The sequence below is a fragment of the Leuresthes tenuis genome, unplaced genomic scaffold (genome assembly GCF_036924035.1).
Source record: "Leuresthes tenuis unplaced genomic scaffold, fLeuTen1.0.hap1 SCAF_20, whole genome shotgun sequence".
Classification (NCBI taxonomy): domain Eukaryota; kingdom Metazoa; phylum Chordata; class Actinopteri; order Atheriniformes; family Atherinopsidae; genus Leuresthes; species Leuresthes tenuis.
In genome coordinates this window covers 26,449,223-26,462,551 of record NW_027325374.1, presented here as the reverse complement: position 1 = coordinate 26,462,551, position 13,329 = coordinate 26,449,223, and positions in this window count along the sequence as shown.

The window sequence follows — 13,329 nt, the reverse complement described above, 5'->3', positions numbered from 1 at the left end:
ATACCATCAAAAGCGGAAGCGGAGGTGTTCGGCTGCAAGAAGGTGTGAACGTCCGACCAAAGTTTTTAAAAAGCAGTAAAGAAAAGGTTCGAATATCCAACCAAACATAATCAAAAGCGGGAGCAGAGCTGTTCGACTGCAAGTAGGTGTGAATTTGAATTTGCAAAAAGCTGATGAGAAAGGTTGAGAATGCCTGACTATACACCATCAAATACCGGAGCGGAGCTCCGAGCATAGTTTGTAAAAAGGGGGTAAGAATAGGTTCGAATGCCCGAACATACACTATCAAAAGAGGGAGCGGAGGTGTTCCGCTGTAAGAAGGTGTGAATGTCCGACCATAGTTGGTAAAAAGCGGGTAAGAAAAGGTTAAAATACCCGACTGTACACTGTAGTCGGACATTCACACCTTCTTGCAGCCGAACACTTCCGCTCCACCTTTTAGTGTTCTATCACACCTTTTTTTTCACCGCATTTTATACATTATGGTTGGAAATTTTCAACCACTCTCATCCGAAGACCTCTCCTCCCGCTTTTGTTAATATATTTGAACTTTAGTTTTACATTCAAACCTTCTTGCAGCTGAACCACCTCCGCTCCCTGTTTTGATCATATATGGTCTGGCTACTACCTTTTCTTACCCGTTTGTGAGTAATTATGGCTGGACATTCACACCTACTTGCAGTCGAACACAACCTCTCTCGCTTTTGATGATGTATGGACCGGCATTTTTACCTTTTCTAACACATTTTTCAGCAATTATGGTCGGAGATTCACACCTACTCACAGCCGAACAACTCAGCTTCCGCATTTGATGATGTATAGTCGGGCATTCTCACCCTTTCTCATCAGCTTTTTGCAAATTATGATCTGACATTCACACCTACTTGCAGTCGAACAGCTCTGCTCCCGCTTTTGATTATGTTTGGTTGGATATTCGAACCTTTTCTTAACTTCTTTTTACATATTTTGGTTGGACGTTCACACCTTCTTGTAGCCGAACACTTCCACTCCTGCTTTTGATGATGTATGGTTGGGCATTCACACATTTGTTTTGCCCATTTTTCAGGAATTATGAGTGGACATTCACACCTTGCAGCTGAACACCTCCTATCCCACTTATGATCATGTGCGGTTTGATTTTCGAAAAGTTTCTTTCATGTTTTCTAGCAATTATTGATGGACATGTAGATCTTCTTGCAGCTGAACACCTCCACTCCCGCTTTTGATCATACATTGTCAGGCATTCGCACCTTGTCTTACCCACTTATTACAAACTTTAGTCGAACAGTCACACCTTTTTGAAGCCGAACACCACCTCTCCCGCTTTTGATGATGTATGGTCCAGCATTCTTACCTTTTCTAACACATTCTTCAGCAATTATGGTCGGAGATTCACACCTACTCAGAGCCGAACACCACCGCTCCCGCATTTGATGGTGTATAGTCCGGCATTCTCACCCTTTCTCATCAGCTTTTTACAAATTATGATCTGACATTCACACCTGCTTTTGATAATGTATTGTTAGGCATTCGCACCTTTTTTTTTACCCATTTTTCATGAATTATGGGTGGACATTCACACCTTCTTGCAGCCGAACACCTCCTCTCCCGCTTATGATCATGTGCGGTTTGATATTCGAAAATTTACTTTCTTGTTTTAAAGCAATTATTGATGGACATTCAAACCTTCTTTTTGATGGTGTATAGTCGGGCTTTCGAGCCTTTTTTTCCCGGTTTTTACAAACCATGGTCGGACTTTCACACCTTCTTGTAGCCGAACAACTCCGCTCCCGCTATTGATTGTGTACAGTCGGGTATTTTAACCTTTTCTTACCCGCTTTTTACCAACTATGGTCGGACATTCACACCATCTTACAGCGGAACACCTCTGCTCCCACTTTTGATGGTGTATAGTCGGGCATTCGAACCTTTTCTTACCCGCTTTTTACAAACTATGGTGGGACATTCAAACCTTCTTGTATCCGAAAACCTCCGCTCTCTCTTTTGATCATACATTGTCGGACATTCGCACCTTTTCTTACCCGCTTTTTACAAACCATGGTCGGACTTTCACATCTTCTTGTAGCCGAACACATCCGCTCCCGCTATTGATTGTGTACAGTCGGGTATTTTAACCTTTTCTTACCCGCTTTTTACCAAGTATGGTCGGACATTCACACCTTCGTACAGCGGAACACCTCCGCTCCCTCTTTTGATGGTGTATGTTCGGGCATTCAAACCTTTTCTTACCCGCTTTTTCCAAACTATGGTCAGCTATTCACAGCTTCCTCTCCACCATACTTGTATGGTGGGATATTCACACCCACTTGCATCCGAAGACCTCCGCCCCAAATTTTGTTGATATTTAGTCGGACATTCGAACCTTACCCGCTTTTGGCAAACTATGGCCTTCTTGCAGCCAAACACCTCTGATCTCGCTTTTGATGATGTAAGGTTGGGAATTCAGACCTTGCTTCACCTGCTTTTCACCAAATATAGTCGGACATTCACACCCACTTGCATCCGAACACCTCCGCCCCAAATTTTGTTGATATTTAGTCGGACATTCGCACCTTACCCGCTTTTGGCAAACTATGGCCTTCTTGCAGCCAAACACCTCTGATCTCGCTTTTGATGATGTAAGGTTGGGCATTCAGACCTTGCTTCACCTGCTTTTCACCAAATATAGTCGGACATTCACACCTTCTTGCAGCCGAACACTTCCGCTCCACCTTTTAGTGTTCTATCACACCTTTTTTTCACCGCATTTTATACATTATGGTCGGAAATTTTCAACCACTCTCATCCGAAGACCTCTCCTCCCGCTTTTGTTAATATATTTGAACTTTAGTCGGACATTCAAACCTTCTTGCAGCTGAACCACCTCCGCTCCCTGTTTTGATCATATATGGTCTGGCAATACTACCTTTTCTTACCCGTTTGTGAGTAATTATGGCGGGACATTCACACCTACTTGCAGCCGAACACAACCTCTCTCGCTTTTGATGATGTATGGACCGGCATTCTTACCTTTTCTAACACATTTTTCAGCAATTATGGTCGGAGATTCACACCTACTCACAGCCGAACAACTCCGCTCCCGCATTTGATGGTGTATAGTCGGGCATTCTCAACCTTTCTCATCAGCTTTTTGCAAATTATGATCTGACATTCACACCTACTTGCAGTCGAACAGCTCTGCTCCCGCTTTTGATGATGTATGGACCGGCATTTTTACCTTTTCTAACACATTTTTCAGCAATTATGGTCGGATATTCACACCTACTCACAGCCGAACAACTCCGCTCCCGCATTTGATGATGTATAGTCGGGCATTTTCACCCTTTCTCATCAGCTTTTTGCAAATTATGATCTGACATTCACACCTACTTGCAGTCGAACAGCTCTGCTCCCGCTTTTGATTATGTTTGGTTGGATATTCGAACCTTTTCTTAACTTCTTTTTACATATTTTGGTTGGACGTTCACACCTTCTTGTAGCCGAACACTTCCACTCCTGCTTTTGATGATGTATGGTTGGGCATTCACACCTTTTTTTTGCCCATTTTTCAGGAATTATGGGTGGACATTCACACCTTGCAGCTGAACACCTCCTATCCCACTTATGATCATGTGCGGTTTAATTTTCGAAAAGTTTCTTTCATGTTTTCTAGCAATTATTGATGGACATGTAGACCTTCTTGCAGCTGAACACCTCCGCTCCCGCTTTTGATCATACATTGTCAGGCATTCGCACCTTGTCTTACCCACTTTTTACAAACTTTAGTCGAACAGTCACACCTTTTTGCAGCCGAACACCACCTCTCCCGCTTTTGATGATGTATGGTCCAGCATTCTTACCTTTTCTAACACATTCTTCAGCAATTATGGTCGGACATTCACACCTACTAAGAGCCGAACACCTCCGCTCCTGCATTTGATGGTGTATAGTCGGGCATTCTCACCCTTTCTCATCAGCTTTTTACAAATTATGATCTGACATTCACACCTGCTTTTGATAATGTATTGTTAGGCATTCACACCTTTTTTTTACCCATTTTTCATGAATTATGGGTGGACATTCACACCTTCCTGCAGCCGAAAACCTCCTCTCCCGCTTATGATCATGTGCGGTTTGATATTCGAAAATTTACTTTCTTGTTTTAAAGCAATTATTGATGGACATTCAAACCTTCTTTTTGATGGTGTATAGTCGGGCTTTCGAGCCTTTTCTACCCGGTTTTTACAAACCATGGTCGGACTTTCACACCTTCTTGTAGCCGAACAACTCCGCTCCCGCTATTGATTGTGTACAGTCGGGTATTTTAACCTTTTCTTACCCGCTTTTTACCAACTATGGTCGGACATTCACACCGTCTTACAGCGGAACACCTCTGCTCCCGCTTTTGATGGTGTATAGTCGGGCATTCAAACCTTTTCTTACCCGCTTTTTACAAACCATGGTCGGACTGTCACACCTTCTTGTAGCCGAACACATCCGCTCCCGCTATTGATTGTGTACAGTCGGGTATATTAACCTTTTCTTACCCGCTTTTTACCAAGTATGGTTGGACATTCACACCTTCGTACAGCGGAACACCTCCGCTCCCTCTTTTGATGGTGTATGTTCGGGCATTCAAACCTTTTCTTACCCGCTTTTTCCAAACTATGGTCGGCTATTCACAGCTTCCTCTCCACCATACTTGTATGGTGGGATATTCACACCCACTTGCATCCGAAGACCTCCGCCCCAAATTTTGTTGATATTTAGTCGGACATTCGCACCTTACCCGCTTTTGGCAAACTATGGCCTTCTTGCAGCCAAACAACTCTGATCTTGCTTTTGATGATGTAAGGTTGGGCATTCAGACCTTGCTTCACCTGCTTTTCACCAAATATAGTCGGACATTCACACCTTCTTGCAGCCGAACACTTCCGCTCCACCTTTTAGTGTTCTATCACACCTTTTTTTTCACCGCATTTTATACATTATGGTTGGAAATTTTCAACCACTCTCATCCGAAGACCTCTCCTCCCGCTTTTGTTAATATATTTGAACTTTAGTTTGACATTCAAACCTTCTTGCAGCTGAACCACCTCCGCTCCCTGTTTTGATCATATATGGTCTGGCTACTACCTTTTCTTACCCGTTTGTGAGTAATTATGGCTGGACATTCACACCTACTTGCAGTCGAACACGACCTCTCTCGCTTTTGATGATGTATGGACCGGCATTTTTACCTATTCTAACACATTTTTCAGCAATTATGGTCGGAGATTCACACCTACTCACAGCCGAACAACTCCGCTCCCGCATTTGATGATGTATAGTCGGGCATTCTCACCCTTTCTCATCAGCTTTTTGCAAATTATGATCTGACATTCACACCTACTTGCAGTCGAACAGCTCTGCTCCCGCTTTTGATTATGTTTGGTTGGATATTCGAACCTTTTCTTAACTTCTTTTTACATATTTTGGTTGGACGTTCACACCTTCTTGTAGCCGAACACTTCCACTCCTGCTTTTGATGATGTATGGTTGGGCATTCACACCTTTTTTTTGCCCATTTTTCAGGAATTATGGGTGGACATTCACACCTTGCAGCTGAACACCTCCTATCCCACTTATGATCATGTGCGGTTTGATTTTCGAAAAGTTTCTTTCATGTTTTCTAGCAATTATTGATGGACATGTAGACCTTCTTGCAGCTGAACACCTCCGCTCCCGCTTTTGATCATACACTGTCAGGCATTCGCACCTTGTCTTACCCTCTTTTTACAAACTTTAGTCGAACAGTCACACCTTTTTGCAGCCGAACACCACCTCTCCCGCTTTTGATGATGTATGGTCCAGCATTCTTACCTTTTCTAACACATTCTTCAGCAATTATGGTCGGACATTCACACCTACTCAGAGCCGAACACCTCCGCTCCCGCATTTGATGGTGTATAGTCGGGCATTCTCACCCTTTCTCATCAGCTTTTTACAAATTATGATCTGACATTCACACCTGCTTTTGATAATGTATTGTTAGGCATTCGCACCTTTTTTTTTACCCATTTTTCATGAATTATGGGTGGACATTCACACCTTCTTGCAGCCGAACACCTCTCCCGCTTATGATCATGTGCGGTTTGATATTCGAAAATTTACTTTCTTGTTTTAAAGCAATTATTGATGGACATTCAAACCTTCTTTTTGATGGTGTATAGACGGGCTTTCGAGCCTTTTTTTCCCGGTTTTTACAAACCATGGTCGGACTTTCACACCTTCTTGTAGCCGAACAACTCCGCTCCCGCTATTGATTGTGTACAGTCGGGTATTTTAACCTATTCTTACCCGCTTTTTACCAACTATGGTCGGACATTCACACCGTCTTACAGCGGAACACCTCTGCTCCCGCTTTTGATGGTGTATAGTCGGGCATTCGAAGCTTTTCTTACCCGCTTTTTACAAACTATGGTGGGACATTCAAACCTTCTTGTATCCGAAAACCTCCGCTCTCTCTTTTGATCATACATTGTCGGACATTCGCACCTTTTCTTACCCGCTTTTTACAAACCATGGTCGGACTTTCACATCTTCTTGTAGCCGAACACATCCGCTCCCGCTATTGATTGTGTACAGTTGGGTATTTTAACCTTTTCTTACCCGCTTTTTACCAAGTATGGTCGGACATTCACACCTTCGTACAGAGGAACACCTCCGCTCCCTCTTTTGATGGTGTATGTTCGGGCATTCAAACCTTTTATTACCCGCTTTTTCCAAACTATGGTCGGCTATTAACAGCTTCCTCTCCACCATACTTGTATGGTGGGATATTCACACCCACTTGCATCCGAAGACCTCCGCCCCAAATTTTGTTGATATTTAGTCGGACATTCGCACCTTACCCGCTTTTGGCAAACTATGGCCTTCTTGCAGCCAAACACCTCTGATCTCGCTTTTGATGATGTAAGGTTGGGCATTCAGACCTTGCTTCACCTGCTTTTCACCAAATATAGTCGGACATTCACACCTTCTTGCAGCCGAACACTTCCGCTCCACCTTTTAGTGTTCTATCACTCCTTTTTTTCACCGCATTTTATACATTATGGTCGGACATTTTCAACCACTCTCATCCGAAGACCTCTCCTCCCGCTTTTGTTAATATATTTGAACTTTAGTCGGACATTCAAACCTTCTTGCAGCTGAACCACCTCCGCTCCCTGTTTTGATCATATATGGTCTGGCAATACTACCTTTTCTTACCCGTTTGTGAGTAATTATGGTTGGACATTCACACCTACTTGCAGCCGAACACAACCTCTCTCGCTTTTGATGATGTATGGACCGGCATTCTTACCTTTTCTAACACATTTTTCAGCAATTATGGTCAGAGATTCACACCTACTCACAGCCGAACAACTCCGCTCCCACATTTGATGGTGTATAGTCGGGCATTCTCACCCTTTCTCATCAGCTTTTTGCAAATTATGATCTGATATTCACACCTACTTGCAGTCGAACAGCTCTGCTCCCGCTTTTGATTATGTTTGGTTGGATATTCGAACATTTTCTTAACTGCTTTTTACAAACTTTGGTCGGACGTTCACACCGTCTTGCAGCCGAACACCTCCGCTTCCGCTTTTGATGGTATATAATCGGGCATTCGAGCCTTTTCTTACCCGCCTATTACTTACTATGGTTGGACATTCAAACCTTCTTGTAGCCGAACACATCCGCTCCTGCTTTTGATGATGTATGATTTGGCATTCGCACCTTTTCTTACCCATTTTTCAGTAATTTTTAGTCGGACATTCAGACCTTCTTGCACCTGAACACCTCTGCTCCCGCTTTTGATGGTGTATAGTCGGGCTTTCGAGCCTTTTCTTCCCCGATTTTTACAAATTGTGGTTGGACATTCAGACCTTGCAGCCGAAAACCTCCGCTCCCTCTTTTGATCATACATTGTCGGGCATTCGCCCCTTGACTTACACGGTTTTTACAAACTTTAGTCAGACATTCACACCTTGCTGCTGAACCACCTCCATTCCCTGTTTTGATCATGTGTGGTCTGAAAATACTACCTTTTCTTCCCCCGTTTGTGAGTAATTATGGCTGGACATTCACACCTACTTGCAGCCGAAAAACCACCTCTCCCGCTTTTGATGATGTATTGTCCGGCATTCTAGTCTTTTCTATCACATTTTTCAGCAATTATGATCTGACATTCACACCTACTTGCAGTCGAACAGCTCTGCTCCCGCTTTTGATTATGTTCGGTTGGATATTCAAACCTTTTCTTAACTGCTTTTTACAAACTTTGGTCGGACGTTCACACCTTCTTGCAGCCGAACACCTCCGCTTCCGCTTTTGATGGTATATATTCGGGTATTCGAACCTTCTCTTACCCGCTTTTTACAAACCATGGTTGGACTTTCATACCTTCTTGTAGCTGAACAACTCCACTCCTGCTTTTGATGATTTATGGTTGGACATTCGCATCTTTTCCTACCGATTTTTCAGTAATTATGGGTGGATATTCACACCTTCTTGCAGCTGAACACCTCCTCTCCCGCTAATGATCATGTAAGGTTTGATATTCGAAAATTTTCTTTCATGCTTTAAAGCAATTATTAATGGACATTCACACCTACTTGCAGCCGAACACCACCTCTCCCGCTTTTGATGATGTATGGACCGGCATTCTTACCTTTTCTAACACATTTTTCAGCAATTATGGTTGGAGAATCACACCTACTCACAGCCGAACATCTCCGCTACCGCATTTGATGGTGTATAGTCGGGATTTCTCACCCTTTCTCATCGGCTTTTTGCAAATTATTCTCTGACATTCACACCTACTTGCAGTCGAACAGCTCTGCTCCCGCTTTTGATTATGTTTGGTTAGATATTCGAACCTTTTCTTAACTGCTTTTTCACAAACTTTGGTCGGACGTTCACACCTTCTCTTAGCTGAACAACTCCGCTCCCTCTTTTGATTGTGTACAGTCGGGTATTTTAACCTTTTCTTACCCGCTTTTTACCAACTATGATCGGACATTCACACCGTCTTAAAGCGGAACACCTCCGCTACCTCTTTTGATGGTGTATGTTCGGGCATTCGAACCTTTTCTTACCCGCTTTTTACAAACCAGGGTCGGACTTTCACACCTTTTAGTAGCCGAACAACTCCGCTCCCGCTATTGATTGTGTACAGTCGGGTATTTTAACCTTTTCTTACCCGCTTTTTACCAACTATGGTCGGACATTCACACCGTCTTACAGCGGAACACCTCCTCTCCCGCTTATGATCATGTACGGTTTGATATTCGAAAATTTACTTTCTTGTTTTAAAGCAATTATTGATGGACATTCAAACCTTCTTTTTGATGGTGTATAGTCGGGCTTTCGAGCCTTTTCTTCCCGGTTTTTACAAACCATGGTCGGACTTTCACACCTTCTTGTAGCCGAACAACTCCGCTCCTGCTATTGATTGTGTACAGTCGGGTATTTTAACCTTTTCTTACCCGCTTTTTACCAACTATGGTCGGACATTCACACCGTCTTACAGCGGAACACCTCTGCTCCCGCTTTTGATGGTGTATAGTCGGGCATTCGAACCTTTTCTTACCTGCTTTTTACAAACTATGGTCGGCTATTCACAGCTTCCTCTCCACCATACTTGTATGGTTGGATATTCACACCCACTTGCATCCGAAGACCTCTGCCCCAAATTTTTTTAGATATTTAGTCGGACATTCGCACCTTACCCGCTTTTGGCAATTTATGCCTTCTTGCAGCCCAACACCTCTGATCTCGCTTTTGATGATGTAAGGTTGGGCATTCAGACCTTGCTTCACCTGCTTTTCACCAAATATAGTCGGACATTCACACCCACTTGCATCCGAAGACCTCCGCCCCAAATTTTGTTGATATTTAGTCGGACATTCGCACCTTACCCGCTTTTGGCAAACTATGGCCTTCTTGCAGCCAAACACCTCTGATCTCGCTTTTGATGATGTAAGGTTGGGCATTCAGACCTTGCTTCACCTGCTTTTCACCAAATATAGTCGGACATTCACACCTTCTTGCAGCCGAACACTTCCGCTCCACCTTTTAGTGTTCTATCACACCTTTTTTTCACCGCATTTTATACATTATGGTTGGAAATTTTCAACCACTCTCATCCGAAGACCTCTCCTCCCGCTTTTGTTAATATATTTGAACTTTAGTCGGACATTCAAACCTTCTTGCAGCTGAACCACCTCCGCTCCCTGTTTTGATCATATATGGTCTGGCAATACTACCTTTTCTTACCCGTTTGTGAGTAATTATGGCTGGACATTCACACCTACTTGCAGCCGAACACAACCTCTCTCGCTTTTGATGATGTATGGACCGGCATTCTTACCTTTTCTAACACATTTTTCAGCAATTATGGTCGGAGATTCACACCTACTCACAGCCGAACAACTCCGCTCCCGCATTTGATGGTGTATAGTCGGGCATTCTCACCCTTTCTCATCAGCTTTTTGCAAATTATGATCTGACATTCACACCTACTTGCAGTCAAACAGCTCTGCTCCCGCTTTTGATTATGTATGGTTGGATATTCGAACCTTTTCTTAACTGCTTTTTACAAACTTTGGTTGGACGTTCACACCTTCTTGTAGCCGAACACATGCACTCCTGCTTTTGATGATGTATGGTTGGGCATTCGCACCTTTTTTTTACCCATTTTTCAGGTATTATGGGTGGACATTCACACCTTCTTGCAGCTGAACACCTCCTCTCCCACTTATGAGCATGTGTGGTTTGATTTTCGAAAATTTTCTTTCATGTTTTCTAGCAATTATTGATGGACATTTAGACCTTCTTGCAGCTGAACACCACCTCTCCCGATTTTGATGATGTATGGACCGGCATTTTTACCTTTTCTAACACATTTTTCAGCAATTATGGTTGGAGATTCACACCTACTCACAGCCGAACAACTCCGCTACCGCATTTGATGGTGTATAGTCGGGCATTCTCACCCTTTCTCATCAGCTTTTTGCAAATTATGATCTGACATTCACACCTACTTGCAGTTGAACAGCTCTGCTCCCGCTTTTGATTATGTTTGGTTAGATATTCGAACCTTTTCTTAACTGCTTTTTACAAACTTTGGTCGGACGTTCACAATATCTTGCAGCCGAACACCTCCGCTTCCGCTTTTGATGGTGTATATTCGGGCATACGAACCTTTTCTTACCCGCTTTTTACAAACCAAGGTCGGACTTTCACACCTTCTCTTAGCTGAACAACTCCGCTTCCTCTTTTGATTGTGTACAGTCGGGTAATTTAACCTTTTCTTACCCGCTTTTTACCATCTATGGTCGGACATTCACACCGTCTTACAGCGGAACACCTCCGCTCCCTCTTTTGATGATGTATGGTTAGGCATTCGCACCTTTTCTTACCCATTTTTCAGTAATTATGGGTAGACATTCACACCTTCTTGCAGCTGAACACCTCCTCTCCCGCTTATGATCATGTGCAGTTTGATATTCGAAAATTTTCTTTCATGTTTTCTAGCAATTATTGATGGACATTCAGACCGTCTTTTGCAGCTGAACACCTCCGCTCCCACTTTTGATGGTGTATAGTCGGGCTTTCGAGCCTTTTCTTCCCCGGTTTTTACAAATTATGGTTGGACATTCAGACCTTCTTGCAGCCGAAAACCTCTACTCCCTCTTTTGATCATACATTGTCGGGCATTCGCACCTTTCCTTACCCGCTTTTTACAAACCATGGTCGGACTTTCACACCTTTTAGTAGCCGAACAACTCCGCTCCCGCTATTGATTGTGTACAGTCGGGTATTTTAACCTTTTCTTACCCGCTTTTTACCAACTATGGTTGGACATTCACACCTTCTTACAGCAGAACACCTCCGCTCCTTCTTTTGATTATGTATGGTTTGACATTCGCACCTTCTCTCACCCGCCTTTTACTATGGTCGGCCATTCACAGCTTCCTCTCCACCATACTTGTATGGTGGGATATTCACACCCACTTGCATCCGAAGACCTCCGCCCCCACTTTTGTTGATATTTAGTCGGTCATTCGCAGCTTACCCGCTTTTGGCAAACTATGGCCTTCTTGCAGCCAAACACCTCTGATCTCGCTTTTGATGATGTAAGGTTGGGCATTCAGACCTTGCTTCACCTGCTTTTCACTAAATATAGTCGGACATTCACACCTTCTTGCAGCCGAACACTTCCGCTTTTAGTGTTCTATGAGGCATTCACATATATTTTTTCACCGTATTTTATAGATTATGGTTGGAAATTCTCACCCACTCTCATCCGAAGACATCTCCTCCCGCTTTTGTTAATATATAGTCGGGCATTCGAACCTTTTCTTACCCGCTTTTTACAAAATATGGTCGAACATTCACACCTACTTGCAGCTGAATACTTCCGCTCCACCTTTTAGGTATGTATGGTTGGCATTTGCACCTCTTTTTATACTGATTGCTGAAGATTAAGTTGTTCTTTCTCAAACTACAAATTTTTTTAATTGTTGAAACTTGATTTGAAGTGGATAAATAAGGAGGACAAACAGTTTTAAGTCAGGCTGATAGAAGGAATTAATTTTATAGCAAAATCTGTATTTCGTCATATGTCGAGAGATGCTTATTGCTGAAGAAGTTCTTTCTCATTCTACAAAGTACAACGTTGTTTATCGTTGAAACTTGATTAGACATGAATAAATATGAAGGACAAAGCAGTCTTAACTTGGTTTGAGTTAAGGAATTCGTTTTATAGGAGAATCCGAATTCGTGCATAACTCATAAAATAGAGCTTATTTTCGGATTCCTGAAGAATGATTCTGGTTCTTTCTCATAATACAAAGTTTGTTGTTTATTGTTGAAACTTCATCAGAAGTGAAGAAATAAATGAATGCCTATCAACAAATGTGGGATCTAAACTCTAGTGCTTCCTCTAAAATAATTTCCTTTCTCAATTTAGAAATGTGTGTGTGTAAGTCACAACACCCGTGACACCAAAACGGCTTTCTTTTCTCTACACTCTGCACTATGAGCACACACACCAAATCAGAAAGGCTTTTTTCTCTCTTTTCTACATTATGGACTGTGGGGACACAAAACCGCTCTCTCTCTTTTTTTTTTTATCGTGTGCCAGGGCGTTGTCTCATGTATTAGATTATGCTTAAGATACGAATGGGTTTATCAGTCACATCAGAATCCATACATATTGATCCTTCCGTAATAAAATGGTCGGATCTTATCAAACACACTTTGTTTCTTGTGACAATCAAGTCAGCGAAACAGCGTATA